The sequence below is a fragment of the Mirounga leonina genome, unplaced genomic scaffold (assembly GCF_011800145.1).
Source record: "Mirounga leonina isolate KUSES-001 unplaced genomic scaffold, KU_Mleo_1.0 Mir_82, whole genome shotgun sequence".
In the NCBI taxonomy this organism is placed as follows: Eukaryota; Metazoa; Chordata; class Mammalia; order Carnivora; family Phocidae; genus Mirounga; species Mirounga leonina.
Window position 1 is genome coordinate 13,940,161 of NW_023270825.1, and position 8,342 is coordinate 13,948,502.

The following is an 8,342-nucleotide window of genomic DNA, read 5'->3' on the forward strand; positions in this document are numbered from 1 at the left end:
GGAGCAGCAGTTCAATGTTTGCTGATTCCTCCTTCGTGGAGACTTTATAGAACATAACTTCCACAAATAATGACAATCAACTGTAGATAAATGGAGTCCAGAGCTCAGAGTGGCCGTCTTTTCTAGGGCAAGCTTCTGACTGCCCAGAGTATCCCTCAGAAGCCAGGAGAAGCAGAAGTAATTCCGGCCACGTGGAGTGCCTCAGCTGGGCACAGATTTTTCTATCAGATTTGGAAAAAAAAAAAGATGTAACCGTATCTGGTCTTTTATAAGCACAAATTGTTATAGAAGATCAATCTGAAAAGAGAGAGTAAATCTCCCCCCTCCCCCACAAATTCTTAATTCAAGAGTATTTTCCCTTGTCTTTGGACCTATGTACGAGTTTGTAGAGAAAGTCTGATACTCAAAACCTATCAGTTGAAAGTCACCAAGTCAATAGACACCATAACACAGGTACAATGTGTGTTACACTTAGCAATTCTGTTGGCTCAGAGCACCGGGCCTTTCAGAAAGGAATCATTTTGTTCCTTCTGATTGAAAAGATCACAAAATACTTTAACTTGCTTCTCCAGTGTGTTTATTTCCCCCCCACACTCTTACTTTATGAAATGTTTGCAAATTGGTTCACACATCTAGTAGAGGAGAACGTGAAAATGATTCCGAATAAGGAAGGCTTCACCGAAAATGACCGGAAAATCCAAATGGCAGGGAACGAAGGGAGCATGGGGCCAGGGTGGGCCACAGAATATAATAATATGCCTGCAGCCTCTTATCGCAGCAATTTCCAAGTTTTGGTGATTTTAAACAATGTCCCAGCACACCCTCCTAAATATAATATTGCATATTCTAGTGCATGTTTCCAGTAAGTACTGACGGAAGTCTTCTGTGTGTGTCAGGCACTAGGATAACTGCGGGGAGCTTAGTGGGTCACTGGATCACGAGGGTAGACAGTCTGGGGGGCACATTAACGGTCTTTTTTTTTTTTAAGATTTTATTTATTTATTTGGCAGAGAGAGACATAGCGAGAGCAGGAACACAAGCAGGGGGAGTGGGAGAGGGAGAAGCAGGCTCCCCGCCGAGCAGGGAGCCCGATGCGGGGCTCGATCCCAGGACCCTGGGGTCATGACCTGAGCCGAAGGCAGACGCTTAATGACTGAGCCACCCAGGCGCCCCACATTAACGGTCTTGTGAGACTACTTCCCTAGGATAAATTCCTAGAAGTTGGAAATTTAGGGTCCATAGCTGGGTTCACTGAAGTTGTCCTTGAAGAGTTGTACCGAGTCACCTTCTTCCTGACACCCCCACCAACAGTGGTATGGTTATTCCTTTTCAGCCTGTGCCGATCTGGGAGATGAAATGAGATATCACAATTGCTTGAATTTGCATTTCTTTGTTTTTTACTGAGGTGGAGCCTCTCTTCATGGGTATATTCATCATTTTTCTTTCTCTTTTGGTGACTTTGTCCCTTTTCTCATTAGGGTGATCCTTTTTTTTTTTTTTTTCCTCATTGAGTTGTAAGGGTTCTAAATTTAAAATATTAACCCCTTTTCCTCTGTATGGCAAATATTTCCTCATTTTTGAATCTGTCTTGTAGCCTGATTTATAGGACCCTGGCCCTACACGCAAATTTTAAATTGCTATGCAGTCAACTATGTCAATACTTTCCTTCTGATTTATTTACTTAACAAAAACGGTGCTAAGTGCCAGGGCACCATTATATGTGTTTTGCAAATACTAATTCATTTGCTCTTCGTCAGAACCCTATGAAGTGGGCCTTGCTATCATTCTCCCTCCCTACCCACTTTTTCTTAAAATGAGGAAACTAGGTGGAGAAAAAGAAGTTAAGCACCTTGACTAAGTTTACCCAGCTAGTAAGTGGTGAAGTGAGACCATGAACCTGGTCCCAGGTGTTAGGCTAGCCATCAGGCTACACCACCTCGGGCCACAGTATTTTGCTTTGTGTGTGTGTGTATGTTTATCTGTAGTCGCTTCATAAATGCTCCCCAAGTCTCCCGGATCCTTGAGGGCGAGTGCCACCCCTTTTATTTCCCTTTTCCGGTCCCTTTCCGGTCCCCTCCACGAAGTCCTGGGCATATTGTAGCTAGAGGCTTCATAAATACTTGTTGACTGAAGGCATTGACTAAATCTGGATTCTGGATGATTCGCTCACACTTGTGTTTATGCTCAAAGAGGAGCTGACAGGTTCTGTTTCCATGTTGCCTCCAGCAGGAGACTTGAGAAGCTGGGGTTTGGCGAGGGCACCTGAGCTAATGAACTTCACTCCACCGGTTTGGCTGTCCTTTCCCTTACCACACATCCCCTCCTTCCCTCCTCAAAGAAGCCTCCTGGCTCTGTTCCCTACTGGAGAAGTTTGAAGAAGCCTTTTCCCAGGCTACACCCTCCAGAACCTGTCATGTAAACATCAAGAATGTGCAAGAGGAAAATGCAAGAGAAGAGGGCAGGCCAGGGCCAAGATGCTGGGGCAAACCTTGAAACTCTCTGAGAGTGGAGGGCCTTCCAGCCCTGATGCTGGGTCTTTTTTACCTCTGCGCCCAAGGGAAGGAAGGGAGCAGCTTTTCTGCCATTACCAACAGCATTCTCATATATTACCTCAAAGAGACTTAGTCAACCCACGATTCAGGGGTTTTCTTTGATCATAATCTTCCCTTCTTTTCTCATATTTGACAGTCCCTCTTGGTTTTTCCTTTGAAGGCTTTCAGACATTCATTTTTTCCAGTCTCACTGACTATTCTGTGATTCAGTGGGTCTCAAACTGTGGTCCCTCAACCACCGGCAGCAGCATCCCTGGGAGCTTGTTAGAGATGTGAATTCTCAGGCCACAGCCCCAACCTATTGAATCACAGACTCTGGGGGTGGGGGGCCAGCAGTTTCAATAAGCTTACGGGTCATTTTGGTGCACAATCAAGGCTGAGAACCTCTGCTCTAATGGGATCCTCCCCACCTTATCGTTAGAACATTGTAGTGTAATATAATGGGTGCTCCTGGTAGAAAATTTGGAATATAATAAACACATATGAAAGACAGGCAGGCCAAAATAATCACCCCATAACTCTGCCACTCAGAGGGAATCACTATTTTAATATTTTAGCATATTTATAATTTTTGAAAACATTTAAAGAAACAATCTTTATTCCCTGTTATATGGATCATGGCCTTGCTTTCTCAGCAGTTCTGCCTCCTTTGGGTTTTTCATATTTTTTCCTTTCCTCTCCCAAAACTCATCTTAAATCAACAATTCCATTTATTTATTTATTTTTAATTTTTAAGATTTTAATTATTTCTTTATTTTAGAGGGAGAGACAGCATGAGTGGGGATGGTGGGGGGGGGGCAGTGCAGAAGGAGGGACTCTGAAGCAGACTCCATGCTCAGTGCAGAGCCCCATGCAGGGCTCGATCTCACCACCCTGAGATCACGACCTGAGCCGAAACCGAGAGTCAGATGCTTCACTGACTGAGCTGCCCGGGCGCCTCCACAATCCTTCTTCTTTTTTAAAAAACTGAGATATATTTGACATATAATGTGTGTAAGTTTAAGGTATACAACATATATATTTGATATTACAATGTGATTTCCACTGTCACATTAGCTAACACTTCTGTGGTGTCACATTACTATCATTTCTTCTAGTGTTGAGAACAATTAAAATCTAGTCACTTCGTTTAAATGTTTATAATACAGTTTTCTTGTTGATAATCGCTGTACTGTGTATTAGGTCTCTGGGACTTACTTGTCTACTAGTTCCAAGCCATTCTTTTTTTTTTTTTAAAGATTTTATTTATTTATTTGAGAGAGAGAATGAGAGAGAGAGAGCACATGAGAGGGGGGAGGGTCAGAGGGAGAAGCAGACTCCCTGCTGAGCAAGGAGCCTGATATGGGACTCGATCCAGGGACTCCAGGATCATGACCTGAGACGAAGGCAGTCGCTTAACCAACTGAGCCACCCAGGCGCCCCCAAGCCATTCTTTTAAAGTGTATTTTTGATAGTATAACTTCCGCACTCAAAAATACTCAATGAGTTCCTCTTGCCCTTTGAATTAGTGCATATAAACTGCTCACCTTAGCATTTAAAGAGTTTGGTCATATTATGTTTCCCCTCTTTTCCGCCAACAGGCATGGTCAATAAGGAACAAAACCCGTTTATCTCGGGCACCTAACACAATACGGTGTACTTGGTAGGTACTCAGTAAAAACTTGCTCAAGGAACGAATGCATCTTCTAATATGATCAAGTCATATCTGATAAATCAGCAGGTGCCATTCATTTCTCCTCCCTGGAACAGTAACTCCTGCTCTTGCACCTTCTGAAAATATACATGCCTGAGACCCATCCTAGAAGATTCTGATCCATTAGGTTTGGCTTCCTGGGTATCCCTAAGAGAAAAGCTCAGGTCTGTAGCACAGGTCAGACACCAACCCATCTTTATTAGATACCCTCCTTCCGAAGGCATTCCCAGTCCTGGTGTGCCTGATGGTTGCATCATGCCCCTAGCCTCAGCTGACCGGAGGGGGTGGGCAGAAAGGAACAGTCACCTAAGTCAGGCTAAGCCAATCAGGTTATTGCCCTGAGAATACAGGCCATGGCGTGGAAGACAGAGGCAGTCTGAAGGTGGTGGGTGCCGAAAGTCAAAAAGTTTGGCCTTGATGCCGGCAGCCATATGGGGTCGTAAGTGAGGAGAGAGAGCCCGACAGGGAGGAGAGTGGAACAGGTATGTAGAGGGAAGTCGGAAAGACAGTGTGGTCTCAGAGGAAAGGGGAGAGGGAAGTGCCTCATGACGCCCCAGTTCTGAGAAGCCCGCAGTGTGGCTGCCCCTGGCTGACCTGGGTTCCTGCTCATGAGTCCTCTTCACTGCAGTCAGCTTGCAGGATCCAGGAGACCATTTTTGCAGGCCTGCCTCAGCTTCCTCCTCACACACGAAGGTCCCCAGGCCTTCCACCTGCAGTGGCCTCTCACTGCTCATCTCTTCAGGTGTTACTGCATCAGGGGGGCTGGAAGGCTCCACGTTGAACTATTCCATAAATAATCCTCTTGGCCAAAGAACGAGGGATGGGGAGAGAGGCTTCCATGGTGCAGGGCAGCGAAGCATGTTGGAGAAGGAAGACATCATCAAGGGGAGAGGCACTCCTCTGCACACAGCTCCAGGGCACACGTAGGATTCTGCTGTTGAACGTGTTTGTGGAACAATAGTTTAAACAGTTCCACTTGTTTTTTGGAAGACTTCTCAGGGACAAGGGAACTTTTGAAAGTTCAGGAAGGATATTCAACATGGTGGTGTTCCAAAGACTCTGGCCCCTGCAGCCTTTTGTGAGGGAGCATCTTTCAGAGCTGGGGCTCTATGGGCTTATAAGGTAGAAAGGGGCCACACCAAGCCTTGCTTTGGCTTTCAACAAATATGTGGACCCCCCACTTGAGACCGACGGATAGGCAGATGTGTGTCCCCCGCTCTCCGCATCAGGCAGGGCTGGCCCGCCACTTCCTCCTCAGGCTGACATCCCTTGCCGCATCTCCCATGACAAGTGGGAGAGAGGAATTAAGGAATGCAGATGGTCCCTGACGCAGTATAGCTCGACATAGGATTTTTTGACTTTACGACCATGTGAAAAGCGATACACATTCGGTAGACACTGGACTTCAGATTCGGAATTTGGATCTTTTCCTGAGCTAGTGATCTACTGTCCGATGCCCTCTGGGGAGGCTGGGCAAGGCCTCAGCGCCCTGTTAGCCACGCCATCACAGGGTAAACAAACTGATACACCTATAGCCATTCTGCACCCATACAACCCATACAACAAAATGTTTGTTTTTCACTTGCAGAACAGTAGTCAGTAAGTTACACGAGATATTCAACACGTGTGTTTGGTGACTCTGCCCAATTGTAGGCTGAGGTTAGTGTTCTGTGCACGGTCAAGGTTAGCCAGGCTGAGCTGGGATGGGTGGTGGGTTGCGTGTATGAAATGCATTTTTGACTCACAGATATTTTCAACTTAGGATGATGGGTTTACTGGGATGTAACCCCGTCGTAAATAGAGGAAGGTCTGTATGTTTGAGAAGGGAAGAAACCGAAACACGCAGAAGGAAAGAGAGGCAGGCTAATAAAAGACAGCTTACCTCACCATACTCCACCCTCTACTTAGGGCTTCTCCTGGCCCAAGGCTTGCCTGTTTTTTAAAGGTGTTGTTCACCTACATGGTTGGTTTTCGGACACTGGAGGCTGAACAGCTCGCACGGAGAATTTTAAGAACGACATATTCTGTGTGCTTGAACTCTGAGGACAAAGAAAGGACCGAAGTGAAAATTAACATGCCGCCTCTCTTACTGTAAAGAGATTTCTAGCTATGGCATGAGTATGGTTGGCCATGGGGAGGGTTGGGAGCTGGTGATGGAAAGGGAGGACAGCAGGGGAGTATTTCTTCTTCTCCGAGTGGGCAAAGGGGCTTGGACAGAGGTCTCTGGCCTTGGTTTCTTTGATGGGAGATTCAGCCCCCTCAACGGATATGCGGAAGGAGGGTGCCACCTACGCTTGACTGATGTCCAATCGCCCCTTTGTCACCATTTCTGATTCTTAGAATCTCTGGCTTGAGGCTTCAGAGCTGTCTCTCTCAGCTTACACCTTTCGCTTAGTGAGTTTGGGTAGGTCACATCAAGTGCTCGTAATTAAAAGGGGGTGGGACTGGATGACCTCCACCCGCCCCTGGGCCTCCACCTTGGAGACATCTTCTGGGTGGGATCTGCCATACCACTGGTAAGTAATAAGGCCTGTGGTGAGTGTTCTTGCTGAAGACTTGCCACCCACCGCTTTGAAGCTTTGTTAAAAGGAATGACTCCCAGATCGATTGGGGTTTCTTTATTTTTTGGAAAAAAAATTTTTTTTCAGAAGCTCTGTGGGATTTTTCTCCCCTTTTGGCTAGGTTAAAAGGTACTGCAAACTAGAGGGCTGTCTGAGGGCGATCACTCTGGGCCTTCTCACGGGTTTTTGTGCAGTTTTCAAAAACAGCTCAAAATGGCCGGTCCACTGGCTCAGGTGGGTGCAGGTGGGGGTAATGGGAGTTGTCACCTGGGCTTCTCTTCTGTGGAGGAACCTACTGATTTGGCTACGTGCGAGTGGTGTGCAATCATATTTTTATTTGTGTCACCACCAGGGTGTCCTGTGGGACTCTCCTTTCATCCTCTCCAAAGGCAGCTGGTTGGTGTGGCTTTAGCAGTGGGTGGCCCTTCTTTGGAGGAGCCTAAAGACTTGGAGTGGTGGCTACGCCGCCGGTCGCTGGGTGGCCCTGCGAATTGTCTGTCGGGTTCTTGAGAACTCAAAATGTGAAGGAGATAAGGCCGGTTTTCGCTCAAGGCTTATAAGTCGGTCGCGGCGCTGAGCCTTCCCCCTGGAGAGGCCCTACCGGCGTGGCCTCTAGGACGGGCCTCTCGCTCGGTTGCTGTAATGGCCACCCTCCGTCCCTCCGCAGGCACGCGCCGGCAGACGGCAGGGGGAGCGGCCGGCGGGGCGGGAGGCTGCGGTGCCTTTGTGCCTTTCCTCCCGGGGCTCGGGGTGGGCGCAGGAGGAGGGCTGGGGACTGCCTCGGGAGCCCCGCCAGGACGCCGTAGTTGGGGAGAAGTGGAATCTCCTCTCCCCCTCGCAAGCCTCGCCCGCATCGTAATTCTTTTTATTTTTACTTTCGAGCCTTGTAAGGCATGCGGATGGGGTAGGAGCGTTCCGGCGACACGTTGCCAGCGGCACAGCGCCGGCCCGCCCGCGTGGCCGGAGCCTGGGGAAGGGGCAGGCCGCGCACCGCCCGCCCGCCAGCCAGCCCCGCCGCCCAGGTCGCGGCCGCCCCGGGTCGCGAGGGCCCGCGCCGGTCACCCCCGCCCCGCGGCTGGAGGCGAGGACGCGCGGCCCAGGCCGGCCTGGGCCCCGGCTGCGCCCCCCCCATTCTCCCGGGGAGCGCCCGGGCACGGCGCGCGGGGTCGATCGCGGCGAGGGGGCGCGCGGGCTGGGGCCGCCCCGGCGGGTCCGCACCCCGGGCCGCGGGCGACCCGGCCCACGTTTTCCCTCTCTCCGGCTCCCTCCGCCCCCTCCGCTCCGTCCCTCCCCTCCGCGCCCCTCCCTCCCCGCGCTTCCCCTCCTCCTGCCTGGTCATGTGTCGCCTTTTTTTGTTTGCAGTGGAAACAATTTCTCGCCGCTCGGCGCGCCCCGGCCCGACGCGCCGCGGCGGAGGCGAGCGGGAGGCGGGACGGGGCGGGGAGAGCGGCGGGGCCGGCGGGAGGACGCGCGGCGCGCCCGGCGGACGCCGCAGGTCCCATGCCGCGCCGCGACCCCCGCGCCCCTGCCGCCCGC

At 50.1% G+C, this 8,342-nt stretch overlaps 1 protein-coding gene across 6 annotated transcripts in view; it reads left to right on the top strand.

Annotated features, from left to right (window-relative positions):
* The window catches only part of FOXN3 (forkhead box N3), a 395,708-nt gene that overhangs the window by 161,980 nt on the left and 225,386 nt on the right, over positions 1 to 8,342 (top strand). The window lies entirely within an intron of this gene.